Genomic DNA, 13,044 nt, shown 5'->3' with positions numbered 1-13,044 from the left:
GGTTGCAGCCCACGTAGACCTGTCATCACAGTGGTAAAATGTAAATCATACGTGATATCATTTCATATAATTTTAAATCACTAAGGAGTGGCGGCCCAGTGGTTAGGGCATTGCACTTGGAATCCTGAGGTTCACTCCCACAGTTTGCCACTCTGGGTTCCTGAGCAAAAGTCCCTTAACCTCTAACTGCTCTCCGGGTGCCGCGCAATGACAGCCCACTGATCCCGAAGGGGATGGGTTAAATGAGAGTTTATTTTGTTGCTTTGTACTTGTGACAGTGTAATGACAATAAAAGTTGGAAAAAACAAATCTACATTCATAAATTTGTCTATAAAATGTAAAAGGAATCTTTTTTTTAATCAATTTTAATGTTGAGAGTACTTTATTTTTATGTTATCATATATTTTCATAGGCTGCCCTTTGGGTAGCACTGCTACCTACCAGCAAAAAGGTTCAATTCCCGGCCTGGGATCATTCAGCATGGAGTTTGCATGCTCTCCTTGAGAATGCATGGATTCTCTCTGGGTACTCTGGCTTCCTCCCACAGTCCAAAAAACATGACTGTTAGGTCAATTGGCTTCTCTAAATTATCATTAGGTGTGAGTGTGTGTTAATAGGTTTTTGTCCTGTTTATCTTTGTGTTGCCCTGTGATAGAATGGGGACCTGTCCAGGTATACCCCTCTGCTCACCCATTGACAGCTTGAGATAGTATCAGCTCCCCTTGTAACGCCTGCAGGAATAAGCTTGATGGAAAATATATGGATGGATATATTTTAAGGGAACCAACTTCTTCATATAGTATCATAAAATTAGTAGTAAAAAAATCTTTCATTTTATGCTTTTGTTTTATGAAGCTGCAAATCAAGAAAATATTATGCATGGAATCATATTTAGTGTTTTTCTATTTTAGGCTTGTCACTTGTTGCCAGTTTTTCTGTTTCACAAAACAAAGACAGATTTTTGGGATTTTCTTGTTTAAAAAGAGCAATACTCAATGCTCTACCGTAATTTGCACTGCAGAGAATCTTTCCATTACAATGCCTTTTGCACCATTATTTTAAACTGGATTCCTTTTCTCCTATGCTGTTTACATTCTTGATCACTGCTTCACTTTATAAATAGTAATGCTCATTTCACTTTTCTAAGCTGCTCATTCACTGTTGTAAGCTGTATTCATCGACATTTAGTTTTGAATATACTCTGTGTCAGTGTTGTGCCTGAACGCGTTCATTGAACGAAAGTTCATGAACTCGTTCATATTTTGGGCGAACGTGAACTGAACGTACTGCATTACTGCCTGATGAACGTTATTGTGAACTCGTTCATTCTGGCGTCTGTGAACGGCACGCTCTCTCAGTTCAGCTCCGTTCAATAGGTTGCCAGATTTCTATAAAGCCCTCCAGGCGAAACCCCGGCTAAATCACACCGTAAACAGGCCTTAATATGTAGCGGGAAAAACACCCAATCTGGCAACAGCAGCTACCAGCGTTGTAGCCTACAGTCACGTGCGTCATCAAAACAAAATGCAGCGTGGAAGCCACAGCAGCATGGAGGCGACTTAAAACAGCTTTATAATCAGGTGGTCGGTGAGGATGATGGCAACAAGTTTGCCCGCCGGCTTTCAGTAAAAAAATCCGCACTTCAGTAACCTTAAATTCCTACCTCAGCCTGGTCCCTCAGTTTGTGTTAGTAAAATCTTCTTGAGCGGAGGTCTTCAACAGGGGATCCGCGACCCCTAGGGGGTCTACGGAGGTACTGCATGAGGGTCTGCAGGGTTAGTTGATATTTTTATATTCCCCCCCTGCATTTTTTTCCCCCCCACTAATTGAAATGTCTTTAAATACTCATTAACATGAAATCAACACACTGTAGTAAACAGATAAATGGAGGCAGAAGATGTCTTTCAGTCATCAATGCTCACATTCAGCGACACACAGGAGCTCTTTCAAGCTGGGCACCGTTTCCTTCACAACACCTGTCCCATCAACCAGGAATCAGAATCAGAAAAACTTTAATAATCCCAGGGAGAAATTAATTTCTTTACATTACTCCATCTGTAATAGAGTGACTATAGGACACAATTTCATACAATATATATAAATAGGGGGTCCCCGCTCCATCTCGCCATCAGTTTGGGGGTCCTTGGTTTGGAAAAGAAGACCCCTGTTCTTGAGGGTTTTACTATCCATGTAACTTGTTTGTTAAACCTGCCTGGTATAATTTTCCAGGATTCCAGTATTCCTTTTTAGTATGTATTGAAATGGAATTTCAAATGGAAAAAATTATTAAAAAAAAAAAAAAAAACATTTGCACCTTAAAGACTACTTTCCTATTTTTCTTTTAATAATTCCTCATAAAAAAGACCATTCAAGCAGCACATTTTTCCTGATGTTTTTGAGAATATACTGTAGGGGTGAAAGCTGCAGCTGCTACTAGTGTGAAGTGAATGGACAGCAACAAAGCATTAAAGCAACAATGGGGAAATGCTGTCCCCTCAATGCTAATGTAAACCCTGGTTGGATAAGGATTCAAAACTGGATATGAAGATGAAATCTGATGCACAGTTTCAGTGTTACAACTGATAAAATAATTGCTGTCTGTGGTTCTACAGTAGGCTATGGTGTAATAGAGCAATATATGAAAAAAAAAAAAAAAGAACTATGAACTAGTTCGTTTTTTGGAATTGTGAACTATGAACTGAACTAGTTCATTTTAAAATGTGTGAACTGAACTTTGAACTAGTTCACGTAGAAAGAGAACTTTCCCAATACAAAATGACAATAAAATTTTCTAAGTCTAAGCCAGGGTCACTGTTGTAAGCTGCTAATTCACTTTTGTAAGCTGCATGCATCTTTAGTCCAATAGAAAAAGCTGTTATATTGGTCTTGCCTCCAATGCATAACAACAAAGTAATGATTGAGTAGAAACCCTATCTACTTTTAATTGAGGAGATTCTACTGGATGGGGTACTTGTGCAGTTAAATGCCCTGCACTTGTGTCTAATTTCTTTTCAGGACTCTGCAGCCACAGCCTGACTCTCCTTAGATGATGGAGGGATCTTCATCTTGTTCATGTTCTCTGCTTTGCTGGGGTGGTACTGCTCCCTCTGGTGCTGATTTTCCTGTCTGATTAGTAACAAACCATTGAAGTCAACTTTCCTAAACTGGCTGAAATGTATTGGTCAGAATTCTTTGTCAAACTCTTCCTTTAGTGTTAGTAAAACCCTTATCAAAGTGTATGTTCACAAAAAGGGCAAAGATACAACGCTGAAATTGGAATTCTAGGGAAAAGAGTGGTAGCTGAGCACCGAAATGATGTTTTTAGAAAAAAAACAGACAAAAAAACTTTTTGGGTCAATTTTACTAATAAAATAAAACAGAGTAATTTATGAATACATTTGTTTACACCATTTGCTGACCTACCCTGCCTCGAGAGATGACTGTGTCTATTGTGTCTATTTTTAGATTTTATGAAAAAAAGTCTGGTTTACAGGAAAACATCATTTGACTGAGCACTATGACAGTTGCTCTACTTTGCATCCTTTGACCTGCTTTTAACAGAGTTTTCTTTGACCGTTGGTGCTGAATGGAATCTCAATGGAATATTTAACAATTTTTCATAAATACTGCAGGTGAGACACAGGTGTCAGAATTTGAATTGTAAAACGATGACAGTAATCTTACACCATCCAGTTCTGCACTCTGAACCTCTACTTGCCTGTTTTTTTTTTTTATGGTTCCTGCTCAAGGTTTAATCTTCTTCTCCTTCATCACCATTTTATCCTCCATATAATTTTCCCACTGATGTGTTTCTTCAGTCTTCTCCTCCTCCTCACTTATATTTTGGCTTGTACCTTGGATTTCAGTGTTTAAACACCAATACAATATCAAAAATATTTTAAGGAAATTACTAAACAGACAAAGAGTAAGGAAATTACTTCCATGTTTGTATTTTCAATAACTGTTTAAAATAGTTATAGATATATTAACACAGAGACAAATAGGAAAAAAGTATTTATTTATTTATTCAAATAGCCAGGGGTAAAGGGGTAAGGGATAGTTAACTTATAGCAAAGTTATATACTGTTCTTCTGTAAATGAACCTTAACAAACCCACTTGGACAAAACATAGATGGGAGGCAGAGACAGAGAAACATGGGAGGGAGTCTAGACTGAGGCACATCGAGTTCCAAACTATTACATGGGGGGAAGTTAAATGCAAAATTGTTAGCAGGTATTTCAGGATCCCCAGATGTAGTTACCAAGATAGATCCTAAAGTACCAAGCTTGTGTTGAAGAACACAATCATACACACATCTGTTGTTCCTATGTCAACACGTAAAGGGCTATAAATCATACTGTGTCTTCCCAGACATCATAGCAAAGGATATAAATGTTGCTATACTTGGTATTATACAAGAAGTTTTGCAGGTAAAGGCCAAAGAATGTCTGTTAAATTTCATTTTCACAGCAGCCCTTAAATACATTACGATCAAGTAGATGTAATTGGAACCACCTTCCTAAGACTTATGGTATCAAAAAGTAAGGGAATTGTATAATTTGGAAAAGATAACTTACCCATTAAGACTAAAAAAAAAAATACTTTTAGCCTGCACTGGGGACCAGCAAAAGCTTTGTTTATGTAAATAAGTCTAACAATTTTGTATTTTGGCATATGGTTTTAGCCATCCTGTCCAAAGAGTACCCTTGTTTTAGGGCTGTATGGTGATGAGTCTATAAATGTGATACTAAGGTCATGCTAAGATGTTTATTGTATGGAAAATGTCATATTATCAACATCGGATTTATGTAACACTCTTGTATGGCTGTATAACTTACCTGTGAAAAAATAATAAAAGTGTAAGTTTTAAAAAATAATAGGTAGAAATGTTCTCAGTTATTCATGCTGTTGTGCCAAATGCCATGATCATACTTTTTGGACATTGGGAGCCAGTGTCCATATTTCATCTTGATAGGATGACCAGAGGAAAAAACGCAGCTTTGGTGAATAACAGCTGGGGGACTTTTGCAGCCCCCCCCCCTTTTTCAGCCAAAGCAGTCACATGGAAGCCACCAGAGGTGTGAAAAACCTACCCCCCTCTGTGTGAAGACAGAACAAAACCACAGAGCACACAGGATTCTGCCTCTTTTGCTCCCTTCTGCTCCAGCCTCACTTTTCCCTCCTTTTGCTCCTGGTCTCTTCTGCTCCTGCACTCAAAGCTGGGGCCCACTGTGGCTCACAGTGGAGATGCGGGCCCCAGGGGAACCAGATCCCCAGAACCATCAAGGATAAGTTAGAACCTTTCAGAACCGAACGGCTGCAAACAGACCTTTTGTAACACATTTTTCTTGATTTTCAGATCTTTTAGAGCCAAACTGGATGAGGACCATGCCCTGGCTGTGAGACTGAGGAAAAGACCCCCTGACTGCAGAGCTGCAAAACTGGATGAAACTCAAGCTTTCCAAATGGACATGGAAAAAGCTTTGCAGGTGTGGCACGATTAGGGACATAACAAGCAATGTGTCTTTTGATGAGGCTAATCATATCGAGTGTTTACTAGTGAGTAAAGAAGACGCTAATTGATGTTAAAGAATGGACTGCATGCTACGCTATGCTACAGGAATATGTGTTGAGCTTTTGCTAAAGCTTAGACAAGCTTTATTCACCAAGGATTTAAACACTGATATAACATTAGTTTTCATATGTTCCTCAAATGCTCTTTACATTTCCATTACCAAGTATGACCAAGAGTCATTTAGTGGAATCCTGATGCCTATTCCATGTATGTGCAGAAATAACTGTTTGACCATGATTAGTGCTCGAATCACTCTTTCATCTATTGTTCTAACACACAGTTAGTAGGACAGTGTGTCATAAACAATATATAACAGCTGAAATAATATCTGATTAAATAAGATATTTTATCACCCATACAGGGGAGGGCAATAAACATCTTAAAGTATCAGAAACATAAATTCCCAGCGGGCTGGGAATAGAAAAGAACATAAAATCACAACATTGCTAAACACTGAGGCTGCATTGCTGCTTGAATACCGTTGTGCAATTATTATATAATTAAATGCCCATCCCAGTAGGGGTGGTAATTATGTTTTCTAGATAGATAATATTGGGACTGGCATATTTTTTTATGTGAAGACGCTCTGAAATGGTTGTGTGTTAGAACAACAAATGAAAGTGTGCATAGAGCTCAAATCATCGTCAAACAGATAATAGTGCACATAATATGGAAGAAACTTTACTAACAAAAATCATTCAACCTTAAGTCAGACATAGTTTATGTAAAATCTTTGAGTATACTAGTGAAACTCAGATAAGTTAAACTAATATATATACAAAGAAGAAGGGAAAATCAAGGTTGAAAACCATAATCAATACAATTATGCAATGATATCCTTAATCTTGAAGAATTTAGAACGTGATCAAATCAATTCACAATAAAAATCAAAGAAGCAGATTTTTTGGCAAAAAAATATTTCATTAGATACTTAATCAATAACCCCTACGGCTGTCTAGGTGCTTTGATGGTCACTGTCTAATTCATATGGGGATTGAATGTAGGGTTTGTGCACCCAAGGGCCCCTCTCTTCCAGGTCTACCATGGGTGTATACAAGTTAATATCTTTGGTCTACACAAAAGATCCAGAAGAAGCAGGTCCTGCAAGACAGAAACTTATTGCAATCAGCCAGTTTACCCTAAATGTTTTACCAATCTAACTGCATAATCTGATTGAAATGCTTGTATAAAGTGGCATGAAATGTCTTGTGAAAGAGCCCTGTAAATAAATTGAAATGAATCAAAATTGAATTGGTTTCAAGGTTTGTCATCATAGTTTGCTATCACCTTATCGACTGATCTAATTTGCATTTGAATCAAAGTTATTACTTTATTTATTTGAGTAGTTTATAGGTGTTTCACTTAGTTTGTTTGACCTTAAAACCTTTTTTTTGTCAGAACAAAATATTTTGTTGATTATATTTGTCAGAACACAGCCGGCCCCGCCTTCTCTGCTTTCTCCCTTCTCCAGAGGCGACTGTCTTTGGCAGGTGGGCAGGTGGGCTTCCTTCTGGGATTTCACTCTGAGTTCCCTTTGGTGTTACCAAGCCGGGATGAGGACTCATCGTGATCTCCCATTGCACCTATAGCTGTCCACAGATTACCACTTCGACCACACATGCTGCTTAGATCCTGTTCTGTGCCACTGGCCTGCCCACCAGCCTCTCAGTTACTGCTGGGAGCCACAAACTAGGTCCGTCTCTCTGCTTCACTCCCCCTGGCTTGGTCCCCATGCTTGGCGGTAAGCACTTCTCTCTCTCTCTCTCTACCATTATCCTGTGCTATGTCTAACTACCTACCTCTCAACAGTAGATCAAACAAGCCCTGGTCACACGTACTCCCTTGGCAGGTCTTCGCTGTGGAGAACCCTTTTCTATTTCTCCTGTCATTAATTTAATTAGCGCCTTAAACTGCCTTTGCCTCCCAAGTGTGATCTGCATGTGGACCAATTTTAAAGTAATCCTTGTCTATTTTGCATACGCAATGGAAAAGTAAATAAACTAGGAATTATAAGCCCAAATTACATGTGTGATACATCATTTGAAAACTAACACCTTCTAGTTTCTGAATATATAAACAAAGAAAATGAAGAAAATTGGGTGAGTAAAACACAGCCCAAGCTGCATCAGTTCAAACATGACCCAAAGTTTTTATTTTTTTCTTTAAAATAATAGGTCTTTTTTGAACAGCTGTAATGAAGACATGCTTGAGATTAGGCATGTTTCATTGCATTACATTTGTTCTAAATCATGTCATCCAAAAATGCAGAAAACTTCACACCTCTAGCTACAACAGTTCCAGAGCTGTCGGGATTTGAACTTTTGGTTTCACCAGCTTCTCCAAATCTCTCCAAATGTGCCAAATTGCGCCAAGTGCTTTTACTCAACTATTAGACCCATAGAACAACACTGAGGCATTTTGGTGGCCACAAAACATTTATGAAGCAAGTATTTTCCACTTTTTTTTTCAGAAATAGTGTAGATAACAAAATGTAACATTTATAAACCTAAAATAACATAAAAATCTATAAAAAAAATAGTGAACCTGCCGCTTTTCAAGCTAAAATAATCCCCAATGCCTTTTCTGAGCTGTATTTTTTTTCAGCTTTAGGTAGTGTAATAAAACAAAATCTGTGTCCAAACTTAAAAAAAATAGGACCATTGTTATTATTCAGCTTTGTGCTGCACGCATTGAACCACTCTTGACAGTTTCACAAAATTTGCCGCTTAAAACGATACGAACTAGAGATCAAATCCGCATCTAGTATGGCACACACCTGCTGGAGATATGGTCGCAAAATGTTTTAAATACTGACATTTTTGACCGTTTAATAAGCTGCAGAGTGCTACGGACGGATGTCGACAAAACAGCAGAAAATAACGGAGCGAAGAAGTCATGCGCAAGACGGAGAAAGTGGGATTGCAGAGGGGGGGCTGACTGCGACCTAAAGAGAAATCCCCACATAACGCCGCTTCCATCAATCCTGCTTTCCAAGACTGCTCCAGACTGTTCCCAGGCAATCACAGGGACAGCCCTCTGCAGCTGAAAATGAGGATAGCACTCTTGATGCCTTCCTGCCAAATGCTGAAACATCCTCAGCCGGCTCCTCCCGGCAACCTCCGGCTTCCACACTTTCTCCAGCATTGTCTTTTACTGCTAAACCTGCCGATGGCACCACTACTGCTTCAACCACGTAAGCCTCTTCAACCCAGGGGGCTACCACCCTTACAACATCATCATCATTGTCCTCTCCCTTCCCTGAGCCAGGAGAAGCGAGTGTTCCAGGAGCTGGAGGCAGTAGTAGCAGCTCAACAACAACTGCTGCTTACCTTATCAAGGCTGCACTTTAAAAAATGAAATTGTCTAGAGAGCTGTTCTAAACGAAATTTCTGTTTGTTTACACTTGTCTATACAAAATTACAAAATAGATCTGTCTAGGTCAAAGTCTAATGAAACCTCCTTTCCCAGCCTGTAGACATTTTCATGAGACAGTTGGGAGTTTGCAGGATTTTTATTTCATTGCTTGCTCATTTTCAATCAGTCTCCACGAACTTGCACCCCAGATAAAGCCAAAAATCTATTTACCCTGCGCTTGTTAACTGTTTGCCCTTTTGGACGCTGTGTTTCTGATTTCTCTCTGGAGTTCCACTCCTTAGTGGCAACTGCTGGCTGGGAGCCGCGTGCCCTTAAGACGGTGTTTAACCGAGCCCTCGACGAGTCTCTCAAGGATGGAACCGGTTAGATAACCAATTAAAAAGCAGGGGACAAAGCCGGTCGGACAGATCTATGTGCCAGCCGGTCCTTTCTCTCCTTGATATCGTCTTTCTCTCCTCTCATTTGCACCAGAGCTGTTCCAGAACATAGTCATTTTCCCTTAACTGGGAAAATGAGTGGGGGTTGGGTGTTGTGGTTTTGGGGGGGCAGACAGTGTTAAAGAACCCCCTGGGTCAATTTCAGTATCTGGTGATGCCCTTTTGACTTTGCAAATCCCCATCTGTTTACCAAGCATTAGTGATCGGTCCTTCTTCTTTGTGTTAATCTACATTGACAACATCAGGATTTACTCCTGTGACCTTGCCGAGCACCAACACCATGTACGTCTGGTGTTCCGACGCCTTCCCTAAAGCCGTCTGTTTGTAAAGCTATGAATTTCATAAGCCTTCTATTATCTTCCTTTAACTTATTTTAGAAAGTGGTGTGGTCCAATTCGACCCAAAAAGGATCAGGGCAGTCCTTGACTGGCCTAAGCCTGAGACACGGAAGCAGCTTCAGCGCTTCCTCGGCTTTGCTAATTTCTATCAGTGCTTCATCAGAGGATACAGTCAGATCGCTGCCCCTCTGCACTCTCTCACGTCTAAGATGCTAACTCTGCATTCACAGAACTAAAGAGAAGGTTCTCCCAGGCATCCGTCATCGTACACCCAGATACACAGAAACAGTTCATGCTGGAGATCAATACCTCTAACATGGGGGCGGGTGAGGTTCTCTCCCAGCACTCCGATACAGATAAAAAGTTCTATCTCTCTGCCTTTTTCACCTGAAAACTCTCACTGGCCAACCCAGTCTCATGGGAAAATGTACCCCCACTACGTTGGTCCACACTGCAAAACGTAGTGGAGGTACATTAATGGCCATTTTTTTGTGGTACTGTTACGTTTCTTCTGCCTATACGCTTTCTATTGTTTTACGTCCTAGTCACGTGACTTTCAAGATTTCAGCTGGGAGAAGAAAAAAATATATATAGATGGCCGACATTCGTTCATTTTTTTGTGGAAAGATTAATAACTTGAGTTTGTTTTTGCATTAAAATGAGTTTTGATTACATTTCTAGTGAGAAGTGTATAGTTTGTTGCCAGAATATTTACTCAGGGAATGTACATATTCACTTGCTTGTCCGTTTCTTGCAAAGATTTTTCAACATAATTTGAAACTGTAACATTTTGGTATAAACATGGCTGAGATTTCTCTAACTTTTAGTGGGAAAATCAATAATTTCAATCAGTTTCTGCATTTAAATGGGTTTTGATTACATTTATAGTGAGAAGTGTAGGGTTTATTTACATAATATTTACTTAGTGAACATACATAATCACCCGCTTGCTAGTTTTTGCTACGTTTTTCGGATCTCGTCAGGATTATGTGAAATTGCAACGTTTTGGCTGCTACCCATCGCCTAGCATTTAGCTGCCGCCCCGATTCAACATTGAATTCTTTGTGATTTAACTCCATCTGACGGATCAAACCCTCGCCACTGCGTGCGTAAAAGGCGGCGCATGTTGGTAAAAGACGGCGTAAAAAGCGGCGTAATCTCGGGAGAACGCGCGTTTTTTGCGGGTTAACTTCAATCTTAACGCGACAATTCAATGCGAAATATGACCTTCTTGGCTTGCCATAGATTTTCAGATCAATGCATTACGTCGTGGCATACGGGAGAAACTAATTAAACTAGTTAAAAAAAGGATCATGGGTTAAGATCGGATGTGTTTTATTTGGAAATCTACCGGATCCTTTGTGCATTTAACTTCCTGTTTGGTGCGATCTCATTGATGGGTTTTGACCAGATTTTGACCAAAGAGGAACTAAAAAAAAAAAAAAAAAAAAATTTAAATACACAACCAGCATATCTGGAATCAATGACAGAGAGCATACATAATCACCCGCTTGCTAGTTTTTGCTACGGTTTTTCGGATCTCGTCAGGATTATGTGAAATTGCAACGTTTTGGCTGCTACCCATCGCCTAGCATTTAGCTGCCGACCCGATTCAACATTGAATTCTTTGTGATTTAACTCCATCTGACGGATCAAACCCTCGCCACTGCGTGCGTTGCGTCTGAGGTTGATTTTCAGATCAATGCATTACGTCGTGGCATACGGGAGAAACTAATTAAACTAGTTAAAAAAAGGATCATGGGTTAAGATCGGGTGTATTTTATTTGGAAATCTACCGGATCCCTTGTGAATTTAACTTCCTGTTTGGTGCGATCTCATTGATGGATTTTGACCAGATTTTGACCAAAGAGGAACTAAAAAAAAACAAAAAACAATTTGAATACACAACCAGCATATCTGGAATCAGTGACAGAGAGCGACTGGGACCAGAAGTTTATTCATTTCTCCCCATTGATTTCCATTCAAAATGTTTTCGGTCCCACCGGGCTCTAGGGAAGGGGCGTGCATACCGCCACCTACTGTTCATGAGTGTGTAGCAACATTGTTTTACATCTATTAAATTCTATTTTTTAATTTTGTATTCTGAAGATAAATAAATAATGCTTTCCTTAATCTATAAATGTCTTTTATATTTCCTTTATTTCCCAATAATCCTTTAAGACTCCATTCTTGGCCTGTCCTCTTTTCAATTTCTTCCTTTCAGGTCCAGATGTTTTACAGTTCATCAATACGTGTTCTATATTTTCTATCTCTCCACATCCTTCACATTTATCATTATTTTTCCTCCCTATTAAGTATAAATTGTCATTTAAATAAGTATGACCTACTCTTAATCTGATCATTATTATTTCTTCCCTTCGGTTTCTCTCATTAATATTTCTATTTAATACTGACTTTTGTACTTTATATAACGTTCTTCCTTTTTATCTTCATTCCACCTTTTTTTTTTGCCATTTTTCAATTTCTTTCCTCTTAATAAATGATTTTCCTTCCCCTTTCCTATTTCCTGCTTCATTCTATCACTATTTCCCAATCTGCAGAATCAGCTTTGCCTCGTCTGTTCCTGTTTGACTGTGACACGATCCTGAAAAAAAATATCAGTTGTACTGCTGCATCAACATTTTTGTTTATAGATGTTCGAGATATACCTGTTATTCACTGAAGTCCTGTTTCTCTGACCGTGACTGGCTCCTTTTATCCTCTGACAAGGGAGTTGGCTCAGAGCTCACCTGCCTGGCTGTGTGTTTTCTGGATTGGGCCACCTTTTATAGTTGCCTTTTGTATCTCTACTTCTGTCTCTTTGAACCCCAGTTGGCCTTGGCATAGGGCCGCTCACACTGAGCCTGGTTCTGCTGGAGGTTCAGCTGAAGAGTCAATGAGTCGATGCAATCAACTGGTTTTCCTTAGATAGAATACTTTGAATCAATCTGACTGTATAATGTGACCAACTGTAAAGTGCCTTGAGATGACTTGTGTTGTGAATTGGCGATTTATAATTAAACTGAATTGAATTGAATTAATTAAACTATGGCAGAGGGTCATTTGGACAGCGGTGTGATTAAGTGAGGTGGGATTATGGTGAAGCTGATTAAAACTCACTTCTGCGTACAGAGTATACATACAGCAATATAATATGAGCTTTATCCATAGTGTGACAAAGACTAAGATGACCATAGGGACACAGATTTTTCTGGCCAGGGGCTCCACTTCTGAATACCGTACTTTACGGACTATAGAGCTTACCTCATTGTAAGCCGTTCCTGCTAACATTTTTTTAAACTTAAAATGTTCATATTT

At 39.3% G+C, this 13,044-nt stretch overlaps 1 long non-coding RNA gene across 1 annotated transcript; it reads left to right on the top strand.

The window, feature by feature from the left end:
- Window positions 1–5,172: 5,172 nt before the first annotated feature.
- LOC119777854 lies at window positions 5,173–7,503 on the top strand. Its single transcript, XR_005279982.1, has 3 exons — window positions 5,173–5,490; window positions 7,050–7,074; window positions 7,166–7,503. It is a non-coding gene; the product is annotated as an uncharacterized LOC119777854 (long non-coding RNA).
- The last annotated feature ends 5,541 nt before the right edge of the window (window positions 7,504–13,044 follow it).

This window comes from Cyprinodon tularosa, unplaced genomic scaffold (genome assembly GCF_016077235.1).
Source record: "Cyprinodon tularosa strain WSP-4 unplaced genomic scaffold, ASM1607723v1 ctg1282, whole genome shotgun sequence".
In the NCBI taxonomy this organism is placed as follows: Eukaryota; Metazoa; Chordata; class Actinopteri; order Cyprinodontiformes; family Cyprinodontidae; genus Cyprinodon; species Cyprinodon tularosa.
Note: the sequence above shows the minus strand (reverse complement) of the source record. Positions and strands in the feature narration are given on the sequence as shown.